This window comes from Rhinolophus ferrumequinum, chromosome 9 (genome assembly GCF_004115265.2).
Source record: "Rhinolophus ferrumequinum isolate MPI-CBG mRhiFer1 chromosome 9, mRhiFer1_v1.p, whole genome shotgun sequence".
In the NCBI taxonomy this organism is placed as follows: Eukaryota; Metazoa; Chordata; class Mammalia; order Chiroptera; family Rhinolophidae; genus Rhinolophus; species Rhinolophus ferrumequinum.
The window spans coordinates 67,465,355-67,479,798 of NC_046292.1; the positions used below are offsets into that span (position 1 = coordinate 67,465,355).

Here is a 14,444-nt window from a genome sequence, read left to right on the forward strand (position 1 = left end):
GATGTGATTCAGAAAATTCATTTTTTTAAAGTGTATGTTTCAGTGTGTGTGTTTTTTATATAATCACAGAGTTGTGCAACCATCATTACTATCTAATATCAGAACATTTTCATCATCCCCAAAAGAAACCCTGTCACCATTAGCAGTTGCTCTCTGCCCCTTCCTCCCCAACCCCAGAAAGTACTAATTTACTTTTTGTATGTGTGGATTTACCTGTCCTGGGCATTTCATATAAATTGAATCATATAATATGTGACCTTTTGTGATGGGTTTCTCTCACTTAGCATGTTTCCAAGGTTCATCTCTGTCGTGGCATAGATCAATATCTATTACTTTTTATGGCCAAAACATATTCTGTTGTATGAATATACCACAATTTGCTTATCCACTCATCAGTTGATGCACATTTAGGCTGTTTCTATCTTTTGGTTACTATGAATAAGGCTGCTATGAACATTCATATACAGGTTTTTCGGTGCCCATATATTTTTAATTCTCTTGAGTATATACATATCTAGGAGTGGAATTGCTGACTCATATAGTAATTCTATGTTCAACATTTTGAGAAACTGTCAGGCTGTTTTTCAATATTGCTCAAACAAAACAAAACAACAAACATACAACCGTTTTACAAGCCCATCAGCAATGTTATAAGAGTTCCGGTATCTCCACATCCTCACTGAGACTTATCATTGTCTTTTTATTTTAATCATCCTAATGAGGTTGAAGTAATAGCTCCTTGTGGTTTTGATTTGCATTTCCCTAATGGCTAATGATGTTGAGCATTGTTTCATGTGCTTATTATCCATCTGTATATCTTTTTTTTTTTAAGAAATGTCTATTCAAATACTTTGCCTATTTGAAAAATGGGTTATTTACTTTTTATTGTTGAGTTGTATTTGTATACATCCTGGATATAAGTTGCTTGTCAGATATATGATTTGCAAGTATTTTCTACCATGCATTGGCTGGTATTTTCAATTTCTTAACATTGATATTTTAGTTAATGCTGTCCCTCCCTTTTTATTTATAATGAATGAAAAAAACACAAAATTTGCACAAATGTACAGATACAAGCACTCCGAAGGAAGGGCAGAAATACACAGCTAAGAAATGAGACTTGGTGTTTGAATGCAAATCATTTCATCCTCAATGCCATAATACCAAATCTGTACTTGCAACACAGATAAATATTTCTATCTGCCATATCCTATTTCTAAAATCCAGGACTTCTGAACTCAAATCAGAATCTGCCATCAAAAAACCAATCAACTATAAATTCTTGCACTATGAATAGGTCCAGTGGAGAGCACTAATGTTTTTTTGTTTTTGTTTGTTTTTAATATTTTGTGTAACTTGAAAACTAGAAAAGGCTTAGGAAGCAGTGCCCCGCTATCCCATTCCCACATTCCTGGGAACAGAAGATACAAGGCATTTATTCCACATTCATTAACAGCTAATTGAGCACCCACCAGACCCAACTACCATGTTAGGCCTTGGTATAGTGAAGAAGAAAAGATATACGTCTTACCCTTAAGCAATCAGAGTCTGGTGAGAAAGCTTACCTGCATCTCCCAATAGCCTCTTTATACATCAATCAAGGAAAGTATTTACTAACTAATCTCATCCATTTCCCTATCTCTAACCACATACATAAATGTAGAAAAATGCATGGACTAACTGCCTTTGTTTGAAAACAGTAAATTAAGGAGGACTTTAGAGATAATCTTATCAAAACCTTTCATTTTATACACGGAAACTCTAAACCCAGAGTGGGTGATTTACCCAAGATCATGGTAAGAGCTAAGATGAATAATATGATACTTATGTATCAGGAACTGCTCTAACCAGATTATTCACTTAATCCTCATTACAACCCATTTTTCAAATAGAAAACTAAGACACAGAGAAATTAAGTAATGACAAAATAAAGCAGCTTACCAGGGCAAAGCCAAGATTTAAACCCAAGTAGTCTTGGCTCCAGAATCTATCATTTTAGCCACTGTGCTATATGTGGGTGGCTATTTCTAAAGGTAATCATGACTTTTTGACTCATGTCTTTATACTGCTTTGTTATTTTATGCTAATCATCATGGTTTCTAGCATCTTCAAAGGCAAGCCTCTGGTCAAGAATAATTAATCTCAAGATGAGATGATACTTCAAAGTCACAAGACCCTCAAGTTGGAAAAAAACGGCCCCGTGCCAATGTGGATGTTATGTTACCGGAAGGAGGAGATTAAGACATCCACCGCCACGAGACATATAATAAGTAACCTTGTAACTGGTATTTTTTTCCAGCTAATTTTGACAAATCTTGCCACTTGTATATCATTCCCTTGTCTTCTCTAATCACATTGTGCACTCATTCCCACTTCTAAATCCTAGTCTTTCAAATTTGTTGATTCTTCAATCAAGTAAGAATATGTTAAACTGTGAGACCTATAGTGGACATAGCTAGGGGTCAAATCCTGAGATGACACTGGAGTTTAACCTTCATTTCATTTCTTCACTCATCATTTGACAAATATTTATTGTGTGCCTACTATGTGCCAAACACTGTAACTGGTTTCTGAGGATGCACTAGTCCATGCAACAAATGTAGCCTTTGCTTTCCTGAGGTCCACAGTCTTCCAGCATTCCTCCACAGGATGTTAGGGATCTGCCATTAACCAATTGCCATCTTTCAACCTATTGGGTCTCTGAATGATGGCTAAGCTGCAGGAAGTTTAACGGAGGACCCTGAAAGGGGAAGGACTGCTAATAGATGACATTACTCTCAGGCATAGGAACTACAGAGGTAAGAGCATATTATTTAGAAATGACTATAGTACATTATGTGTGATTTGCATGAACTATAGTCTATAAATAGAAATTATTTGCATTATCATTGTATTTTGACAGAATGCACATATCCTTTTTATCCTTGAGGACCTTAAAGAACAAAAGATTATATCTGCTTATTGAATTTGTAAGTAAATCCAGGAATTTTATTGGACAATCGAGTTTACTCAACGATGAAGATAAAATTGTAAAATTTCCACCCACCTATATACGAGTACCTGTTTTCATCCTTCAGTATGTTTCCCCTTCATCTTTACTTGTAATCAAGCTGTCTGTAACTCCCCCACCCACACTGAGGCCTTTGTCAGCCACCAAAAGTTGTTCTACTCACTGAAACAACAGGCTGTCTTTGAAGCCCTAAACTCGTTAATTCACTCATCAGGACTCAATTTCTCTGAGGAGTCTTCCCCACTTTACCCCTCTATCTCTTCTACCAATGTCGGGCCTGGCTATATTTGCCCCTTAATTTTGAGATAAAGAATATCTGGTTTATTATTTACTGCCCTTTTTCATAATGTACCCAGGTTATATTCGGCTATCGAAAAGCATATCTGAGTCATAGGCTCTGAGCCATGTCAATATCCTGTCTTAGGAGATTCTACTGGGCCGCATATTTGCTCCCATATCTGCCTACATATTTGCCTCTATTGTTTTAAGTTTTAAAAACTTTAAGCTTCTGGAGAACAAGTGTCCTATTGCTTTTATGGGCTTCAAAAACAACAATTTGGTGGATATAGTAAATTAGAATGTAAAGAAGTATGCAGAGATAAGTTAATAAAAGAATGAGCACATAATTGGAATGTGTGTCTGCATTTGGGTATGTAGGATTCAGGAGACTTCATCGATTTATCACGCCCAGCCTCATGTTCTCTGGAAGATACTAGGAGACTATGCACCTCAAGATGACAAAGCCTGCATCCATTGCATGGGTCAGTATGTTCGCACAAACCACTACAGTATTTTGCACATCGGAGGCACAGAATAAATATTTGTTGAATGATAAATGAATGAGTGAAATAAAATGAAGTCTGAGACTTCTGAAACATGAAATATACCCATCTTCTTTTCTTTTATAGGCCAGTATAGATATATTAAACACATTGGAAAATAGAAATTCTTGCCACTGCTGTTAGTAGCTTGCCCTGGGTTTCATGGCCAAAAGAGCCACCAGTAGAAATCAAGACTACAAGTCCAGTGCTCTTTCTAGCACATATCTTTTTCTTTTCCAGCTCTGAAATATTCTGAATCTTGTTGTTTTAAAACATTTTGATTTTTTAAAATTCTTAATAAGCCACAGAGCTGTATTAGCGCCTGGATTTAGAAAATCATTTAGATGAAAATTGAAGTCCAGTCTTCACTGGGTATTCTAATTAACAGATGGCCTTATAATAAGCCAAGAAACACGCATACACATATACATACTCACACAGCTACTGAGGTGAGAAAAGGTGGGGAGGTAACCAAGGTCCGAAGTGTGTTAGACCTGAATTACTCAGAACCAAAGAATGGAAAGGTTAACTAAGTATATTGAGCCTCAGAAACCAGCCGTTTTCACAGCACCAGGAAACCTCTTGCTCAGATTTCCATATGGTTCAGGGAACACAGGATGAATCCTCACAGGGACAGCAGTAAGCACTGTCTCAGTCACTAGCAGAACTCGCCAGACCACTTTGCAGAGGCTGAGGAGCACCAGCTCTGCTTTAATTCCAGGCTTTCAGCCTGGTTTCACTGCGAATATTTTCTTAAGTTACCTCCTTTCCACGGACATGAGTCAATAACTGGCTGGCTGCTGTGTGGTGGATTCCAGTACGTGACCCAGATGACAGCATATATTCTTCAAATGGGATGCATGGGAAACTTTCAAAGAAATATTTGGACAACTTCCCAGAAGACAGATCAACTGGGGACGTGAGGCATCCTGCTGTAGGAACTGGTGTTTTTCCTTCAGCAAAGAAGCTAGAGGTCACCTTCTGGGCACCTGTCTTGTAAGGAAGGGGCACTGTCTAGTTAAGGCAGAGTGGGTAATCAGTACAGCGGGTGGTGAGAACACAAAGTAACTAGCCGTGACTATTTCAGACTGGGAGCATAGCAAGGGATCAGCTCACACAGAAGTACACAGCCAGCCTAGCACAATTACTGTTTGGATTTCTAAGTCAAGTTACTTATTCCAAACACATGTGCAATGTCCTATTCATCCTATCCTCAGAATTCTCACGACTGAGCTCATTCTCAGGGATCATTCTCAGAATTTCCCCCAGGCTCAAGGAAAGCTCATATTAAACCTCTGCAACCAGGAAATTGGAAAGGTCAGGAAAACATGGTAAACTGGCCAACATAAATAAAATTCTTTATCAATGACAATTTGGCCAATCATACACAGCTAAAGGAGGGGGATTCTTGCAAACTTTCTGAGAATGCAAAACTGTAAATGACTTCTAATTTTTCTTGTGAACTGACATCTTGGTGGAACTAACAAACTTGAACCATGATGCTGAGACAACATTTAAAAGTAACGTTTTAATTTTGAACCTCAAAGCTAGCCAAACTTCCTCAGACTGATGTTCAGTATGATTCTCCTTCAACCCTACAGGGCCCACCTCCTCTTTAAGAGGCTGTATGCTATCTGGATATAGCTTCTCCACTTACTTTAAGAGTATATATCTTAAAGAAAAGCAATTATCTTTATCTTGGTATTCTCCCTCCGCTCTGTCAGATCCCCAGTGTTTTCTTTTATACACCGTAGACATTAAATGTTTAATTAAAGTAGTAGAGGATTTTTCACGATCATAAATAATATTTAGAATAATAAATTGGAAAAGAATTGTTAAATTGGACAATATTCTTTCATTAATCATAAAATTTTTCTTAGGATTCAGAGAAAACTACGCTCTTATCAAAGCCGCCACATGGAGCATAACTTAATACTAATGTCACTCAGATTTTTTTGTGGGGAGAGGGGGGATTCAGCTCAGAAGGGGCCTGCCTAACCCAAGAGTTGGTTGACTACTTCATATGGGTCATGGAATTCAGCCACCAGATGACCAAATTGTAGTGCTCCTTTCATGTCTCTTATTTGTAACTTTGCTTGTGTCACTGGGTAGAACAGGCCACATTTGCTATTCATAATCATCCCTTTGTCACATAAATGTGAAGACCCTACCAGTAACTCTTCTTTTACTCAATGATATGTTGTAGAATATTTTTACTTCTGCTTCTTCTAGAGATTCTTAGCTTACCAGAAAGATATTGATTGACTGAGCCCTGTGGGGGGATTGGTCATTTTAAGACAATATTTGGGACAGATAAGGCAAAGGTATAGAATTTAGTCTTCCTAAGTCCTGCTTCTCTTTCAATACTTAGTTTAAGTTTCTCTTTCTTCAGAAGGCTATTTCTGACTACCACGCACATTGTTCAATCTCTTCATCTGAGCCTAAGTAACACTTGATTGTTTTCTCTGTGCTCGTCTAAGACGTGAGCAGTTGAGGTCAGGGACCAGGACCAAGTCTGATGCTTCTTTGGTATCACCCAGGATGTCTAGCATATTAATGGACACATAGTAAGTGCTTACTACCCGTGATGGGATTTTGAATCACTGTTTTAGACCTCAATGAATTTGGCTGTGGAAATAGTGACTGAGTCTTTCAGAACTTTCTTTTGTCAAAATAAATTGGTCAGAGTCCCTTAGAGAATTTCAGATACTCCTGAAAGGACTGCATATCTTCCAAGATTCCACAGGTCCTGTTTTCAAAGAGATTAACTAGGCACAGGCATAGAAAGCCAAACAGTATTTGTATTTCTCAAGGCCTACGCTGGAATGACAATAATTTCTAGTTACTAAAATGGTCTCTCTCTTTTTTGGGCCCATACCATGTATTAAAGTTACCCAAGTATTAATACCCAAGTATTAAAGTTCTCCGAGAACAGCATTTGAGGATATTTATCTTTCTCCTTACTATAATGCAAGCAGAAACTTATATGAAGCGTTGCAGAAGAAAGAAGAAACAAGAGAAATATCTATTTGATGTTACAGTTTCAGAGGAGGATTACCAGAAGCAATATCACATATTTAGAAGACCACTTTCTTCAGTGTCAGTAATAAATTCACCATGGAGGGTGATTTTGTTAATGAGAATTGGAATAAAATAAACATATTTATAAACTACGTATCTAAGATTAACCCAAACCTAATTCAGTTTTAATGAATTTGATCACTTTAACTTCCTGCTAATGGTGACTTGGGTTATCAAGCAGGGAAGTCACTTATTCATTCACCATTGGAATTGGAATTTTAACAGATCGTCTAGTTTATAACTTATTTTATAGATGAAGGTACTGACACCCAAGGAGGTTAAGTAACTACCCCAAGTCACACAGGTAGTGATACTGTTGTAATAGAATGGAGTGTCTATTGATGGATTTGGAAGGGGAGAGAATATTCTTTTTCAAACGTTCAAACTTACATATGGAAAATCAGACATTCTCAATTTTTAATATCATGACTTTACAATCAGCAACTCTTCTAGCACCTACCTTTTCGTTTCATATTTAATTTTGTATATTTTTATCTTCCTCTCCACGTAGTAGGCAGTCTGAGGACCAAACCCAAATCTAAATTACCGGGTAGCTTACCAGATCTGTACATACATAGTATCTCTCACACATAAGCTCAATAAAATAAATCTATGAATGACCAAGTGAAAGAATGCTCTTTCTGCCTTCTAAGACTCAGGAAGAATACAGCTGCCAACTCAGAATGGCATGGGCAAGGACATCGAGCAGTGTCATAAAGAGCCTTCTTGTCCCCTTTGAGGGTGATTTAAATTGTGATATTTATCTGAACAGTCTTTGTGGGACACAACTCCGTCTCACGTAACTCAGTCATGCGATTTTCTTTATTCCCATTTACACAAACTGATCAGATAGGCGCCAAATGGTAAATGTTTTATAGTCTTCATTTACTTTTTGGGAGGCTCCTGGAGGAACACTTTTTAAAAATGGGAATGTGATTGCCATAGCAACTCAGAGATATAAATGTTGTCTAACTGAATCATTGTTGAAGATGATAGTTTGTGCAAAAAGACTGAGTTAAATCTGGCATAGGGTTAAACGAAGATGATAAATAACATTAAGTCCCCTGAATCCCTGGGTTTGGATTATTTAAACGCCTGGCCACTTTACTGCCTAGGGAAATGGCCAGTGGACCTGAAGGTTATTAGCAGTTAAATGTTGGTTATGAGTATAGGATGGCCCCTTTATCACCTTGTTCCCTCCCCATCCCGAGGGTAAGGACATTTGAGACAGATGGATAGTACTGCAGGCCCAGAATCCTAACTTAAGCCGTTTAGTTTGGTACAACCGTAAACTCTACGCACAACCTCGTCTCCGCAGCCTTTCTACTAAGCACGCAGTATAAAGAAAGGTAAAGGAACTTCTGTCTGTAAGAAGTGGGTTCCCGCGTGCTCCACCGGAGCCTTCCCTTAGGGCCCAACACGTTATGTAAATCACAAGTTACTCCGGGGTGCACACGTGAGAAGGCGAGGCGGGGGGGGGGGGGGGGGGGGGGGGGTGCGGGTGGAGGACGGGACGACGGTGGGGGACACAAAAACACTATACTTCCAAAGTCCCTTGCACGGTGCTGTTGGTGGGCAGCCCTCAGCCCCTCCCCCCCTCTCTTTTTGAAAACAGCCCCCGCCCTTTGTAGCCCCCTAGTGAGATGCGTAGCCGTGCACTGCTCCCTGCGGACCAAAGGCTGTGGCAAGCGGGCCGGGGCGGCCACATGGCGCGCTCCGGGGTGATGGCAGCTGTGCTTTGTTTCCATCAGCAATGGGTGAGTCACCGGCCCCCGCAGTCCCAAAGCTGGGCAAACACTCGGGCCAAGGTGGCTGCACATTTAACAGCAGGAGCAGCTACCGAAGCAGCCTCAGCCTCTCTCTTCTTCCTTCTCCTCCTCGGCCACTGCCACCGCCACCCCGCGGTCGCCGCCTCCGCCTCCTGCCTCCGCCCAGTCCCCTCCTCCTCCACCCGCGAACTTAGTCAGCGGTTCGCGCCGCGGCGCCACGATTGGCCGGCGGAAGGCGCCGCGTCACAATGGAGCCGGTCGGAGGCGGCGAGCCGGCCAGCGCTGGGGCTTCCCGCTGAGCCCGCCGCGGCCGGCAGCCGAGAAAGTGAGGATACCCGGCCGCCACCCGCGCGCCCCGAGCGGCGCGGGGCGGACGCCGCGGGGAGCGCCGGCGCCCCGGGCTGGAGTCGCGCAGGTAGGTTGGAGCGGGACGCCCCCGACTCACGGCGGAGGAGCCGAGCCGATCCAGGTGGTGGAGGAGCAGGACGGGGTGAGGGGGCGCAGCAGGTGGGGTTTGCCCAGCAGGTGCGGTTACCTGTCCACTCCTCACCTACGAGCCAGGCCTGTGGGCAGGTGGCTCGGCCAGAGAGATGAGTCACGGTTTCGTTGCGCCCTGTCCTCAGCCGCAACGAGGCGGTCCCTTCTACCCTAGAGATCTGGGCGCTGCACCTGAGTGTGAGTCCTGGGGCGCAGCGGGAAGAGGGTTCTGGTTTTGCAGGCTGGAGTCTCTCCTTCGTAGGTGATTAGACCTCTCCTGAGGGCGTCCGCGTTTGGTCGCTCTCGTTTGTCCCCTGCCCTGGCGCTGTTGACAAACATTTTATACTTATTGGATACTCATTGTACGCCTCCAATTTGGTGGTGGTTTTGGCGTTCCTTTGTTAGAGAGAGAAGGGGCCGATCTATACCCATGGAGAGAGAGAAGCTAAGAGTTTACTTCTCCTGGGCTGCAGTTGAGCAGGTGCTGAGAGGTCAGGAGGGAGGAGGCTCAGTGTTGGCTCTTTACTCTGTGTCCTCAACTGACTTCCCAAAGTTCATAGGTTGCCGGTAGTCGACATTTGTGGAAAACCTTTCTTTATGGTCAGAAAGATGCCCTCTCAGCACCCCTATCCCCCCCCACCCCCGCTCAAGAAAAGGACAAAACTAAATTTACAAAAACCTACGTGTGAACTTCCTTGAATAAATTTGCCTCGCCTAAAAACTTTTTAAAAACTCTGAAGAAATATATCAGTATGAAAATTTTTAATTGCAGTTATGCAGCCAACTTGAAACAGGCAATTTGTTCACTCCTTTCTAAGAAGAGTTTAAATGGCATGTGTCTGTCAGACTGTTCTGTCTCCTAAACCTGTGTAGGGTTGAAGCACACAAAAGAAGTCACACTGCAGTATAATTATTTATGTTCCAGTACCTTCCATAAGTTCAAGTTATACCTCCTGAGAATCCCAAATGCTCTTTGAGTTAAGGGTGCCAAGGTGACTTTCTTTTGTCCCTGGCTTTCCTAGTCCGGAGCTCCCCTCTTGAAGAGAATATAAAGTGACAGCTAATCTCTTAAGTAATTGGCGCTATGTGATTTAAGAATATAAACCCTAACAGGTCTGCTATTCTCTTAGTTCAGGTAGTGAAGGAGGCAGAGTTGTCGCTGAGTGTACAGTTGCATCGTGGCACTTCTATTTACTACGTATCCCCGCAAAATGTGTTTATTTTACAAAAAAATCTAAATGTTAGAAGTAAATTTACTATTTTTCGAAACTTGTTCTGATTTCCTTTAATTGGAAAGGTGTTGCAACATGTCCAGCATAACATGAATATTTTCACATTTGGAGTGATTTCATTGAACTAGTTGTTAAGATTTGCTTTTTTATGACCATTCGGCATTGCTGTTTCATTCTTCAGAATCCTCAGAATGAAAGTAGCATTAGTTAAAATGAAAAGGGCCCTAATCCATATATATAACTTGAAAAGGATACCGGGTCCTCCAAGATTTTTCATTGAATAGACTTTATTTTTTAGAGCAGTTTTAGATTCACAGCAAAATTGAGAGTAAAGTGCAGAGATTTCCCATATGCCCACTGCCCCCACTCAGGCATAGCCTGCCTCTTTATCAATATCCTCCACCACAAGGGTACATTTGTTCCAATGGGTGTACCTAGATTGACACATCATTATCACCCAAAGTCCATAGTTTGCATTAGGGTTCACTCATGGTGGTGTACATTCTTATGGGTTTGGACAAATATTTAATAACATGTATCCACCATGATAGTATTATCAGAGTATGATAATATCAGTGCTCTAAAAAATCCTCTGTGCTCTACCTATTCATCCCTCCCTCTCCCTAACCCCTGGTAACCACTGATATTTTTACCAGCTCCATAGATTTGGCTTTTCCAAAATGTCATATAGTTGAAATCATTAGAGTCTATATCCTTCTTACACTTAATAATATGCATTTAAGTTTCACCATGCATTTTCATGGCTTGATAGCTCATTTCTTTTGAGTGCTGAATAATATTCCATTATTCCTTCAAGATTTTTTTTTTAAAAACTGTGTGGGTATTTTCCTACAGTGGCCTGAAATTTGTGATTTTTTGTTGTTGTTTTGTTTTCTGAAGTTGAAAATGTTTTAAAATATAGAAGATGCTTGCTTTAACTAACGTTTTTATTTGTAAACATTTTTTAATTTTCCAAATGCTTTTTGATGGCATCTGAGTATTTTTATGTTCCTTTTTGATTTTTTACAGCCCATGCAAAAATAGCCTACTTAATCTAGTCCCCATTTTCATTTACTGTCTCTCAAGATGAATTTCCAAATTTCATTTTTGTTTCTCCTTTCTAGCATCCTTCTAGCTTACACTCATATTTGCAGCAATGAATGTATGCTGAATCTGTCATGTTACTCTGGACTTGGTGGAATGGTTTACATTGCCTTCCTGTAGGAAGCATGTTCCTCCCTGCCTAACCCCATAGGACAGTATCCTACAGCAATTTAGACCTGTGACCAGACAAAAGGAATTTGGGACACCCAATTATTTCACCAATTGTAAAATGCATCCTAATTTGTGCCATGTCTGTTTCCATATCGCTGCCTTTTATTTTATTTGCATTGCCTGTTGTCGTTTTTTTCCCATCTGTATTTTCTAAACTTCCTCCATACCTTTCTTATGACTTAGTTTTTTTCTAGTATTTAAAATAATGGCTTTGGCAGATATAACTTATTTTTCCTTTTCTATGTCATTATGATTGATCTTAAATTCAGGCCTAACTCCAGTCACTGAATCTCTCTTTGAAATTCTTCTTATCACTGCTGTTCATTTACAAATTCTCTAAAGGGTAATAGTAGTAAACTCCCTGTTCTATGACGCCCTTTCATTTAGGATTCTACTGTATTGCAACATAATATAAATTCTCTTCAGTGCTGTTGTGAACCCCTGTAAAGGAAATGAATGAAAATAAGTTGTTGGAGTTTCAACCTTGACCTTTCTTTTTGCCTTTGACCTTTATGCTGTCTTTGATATGGGTCACATGATTCTGCTTGTCCCTTTCCAGATGGTGTATCTTTGAGCTTCATCTCTTGCATCTTCAATTTCAGAGTCCCTTTCAGAATCTGTCTCATTTTGTGGCCATTTCCAGGGCTGTATTCTACAATGCCTTCTCCTCGGCCAACAGCTTTCACAGAAGCTACCAGCTGCAAAGCTTCTATTTCTCTTCTGTTTCCAGCTCTGGGCAGGTGCCTGAGATCTTCCTCTGCCCATCTCTGATGGAGACTAAATTCTTCATTGTCAAGTAGCATATTCCTGATTGTTTCTCAGGTATGCCGATTTGAGAGCATATTCAAATCTTCTTCTGTTAAATTCCTTTTCAGTATTTTGCTACTCGCCCCCACATCTATTGCAGATTCTAAGTAGGAGTCCTTCAGGCTTCTACCTAAGAGTATATCCTTTGCAGATTGATGGGTCTGGGTTTGAACCCTGAACCATCGATGAGTTGTTGGATTAGTTAAGATTAGCTGCCAGTTACAGAGACTGCAAAGAATAATGGCTTAAACAAAATGATGTTTATTTCTCTTTCACATGGGGAAAAAAAAAAGTTTGTAGAGAGACAATCCAGGGCTGGTAGGATGGTTTTACAGTCTTCTGAGACCTGGGTTGGTTCCACCTTTTAGATCTACAATACCTCAGGTGAGGCCCTCAACCTGATGGTCCCAGATGAAGTGTCAGCCATCACATCCAGGTTCCAAGTGGTAGAAAGGAGGAAAGAAGGAAGGAGATAGAGGAAAGACAAAAGCCTTTCTTAAGGAAGGTCCCTTAAGGAACTTTTCTGAGGCTGTCATACAGGTCTTGTTACATCTCATTGGCTAGAATTTAGTAATGAGACGTCACCTAACTGGGATAGAGACTGGGGAAATATTGTCCTTATTTCTGAAAACCTTATGCTCAACTAAAATGTGGGAGGTTCACATATTTGGAAGAAAGGGGGCAATGAACATTGGGTACCCAAACATCAGTTTTCTACACCTCTTTTTCTTGACTAATGTTACCTGTCTCATAGGATTCTTAATATTAAAAGAAATATTGCACATTAAAGCATCTAATACAGTATCTGACACAAAACAAGCTTTCAGTAAGTGTTAGTTCATATTCCTCCTTATTCCTCTTTCATGAATTGTCTAGTTTCCATGCTTCCACATTATTGGCATCCAAATCCTATTTTAAATACTGGGGCATTTGCCCAATTGGTGGTACCAGTCGGTACCACCATGGGAGGTAGCAACACGTTATTCAATGTCAATGTTTATTTCTTAGGTTAAAACATGGCTTGTATTAAAAACGTAGGTCTTAGAATCAAATGGATGTGAATCCTTGCTCTGCCACTTACTCAGAATGAAACCTTAGCCCCTTGTACCCTCAATTTCCTCATCTGTGAACTGGGAATAATAATTAGATATGTGGATTAAATAAAATAAAATGTGTATAGAGTGCTTAATACTGTGCCTAAGACAGTAAGTGGTAGCTTTTCTCTTTTAGTTTGGCCTAATCTCGGTGAAACTTTTTGAAAATGAACTCTTATTCCATTAAAAAATTGTTTTAAAATTGGTCATCTCCATACATGTCCAAATGAGTATTATTAAATTGTTAGTCAAACTTTTTGAGAATTGTCTCCAAAAGCAGTTTAAACCCAAACAGTGGCAAATCTTTTGTGTATTGTTTAACCTTCCTCAGCCTTAATTTGAATGATTTGGGGTTGATCCATTCTCAAAAGCTGTAACATATCCACCATTGAGCATATATCATAGTATTTCTTTTCAGCAGCTATTCATTAACCACCTACTGTGTGCCAGACACTGTGCTAGGTTCTGGGTATACAGTGGTAAGCAAAAATGCACATGTTCCCTGCCATTGTGGAGGTTGCAGGTTACTGGGTGAGCCAGCAAATAAATGAAAAATTGCTGCTGTGAAAGTTGTCAGGAAGGAGATGTACAGGTGCTGTGAAAGCATGTGCAAATGTCTTATGGTCAGAGGTTCCATGGTGACTTTAGGAACCAAAAAATTGACCAGCGAACTGAAGTAAAGAGGTGATGCAGAAACGTGGTTTGAAACGAGCTCAGACATGAGCTCAGCCTGCTCTTAGACCGAATGTGCCACTGGTTTCCAGTACCATGGCAAAGAAGACCTTTTTTAATGTATAGAGCCATCTTTAAAATAAGTGTATATAATATGTAACATCTCAATGTGATACCCTGAAAGGGGCTACATCATGCAGGAATAA

The 14,444-nt window shown here is 40.3% G+C and overlaps 1 protein-coding gene across 2 annotated transcripts in view; it reads left to right on the forward strand.

Annotated features, from left to right (window-relative positions):
• Positions 1–8,721: 8,721 nt before the first annotated feature.
• The window catches only part of LRRC8B (leucine rich repeat containing 8 VRAC subunit B), a 61,538-nt gene continuing 55,815 nt past the window's right edge, over positions 8,722–14,444 (forward strand). For both annotated transcript variants that reach the window (XM_033114651.1, XM_033114652.1), the window contains exon 1: positions 8,722–9,096. The gene's annotated coding sequence lies outside the window, so the exon portion shown is untranslated. The remainder of the gene's footprint in view (positions 9,097–14,444) is intronic.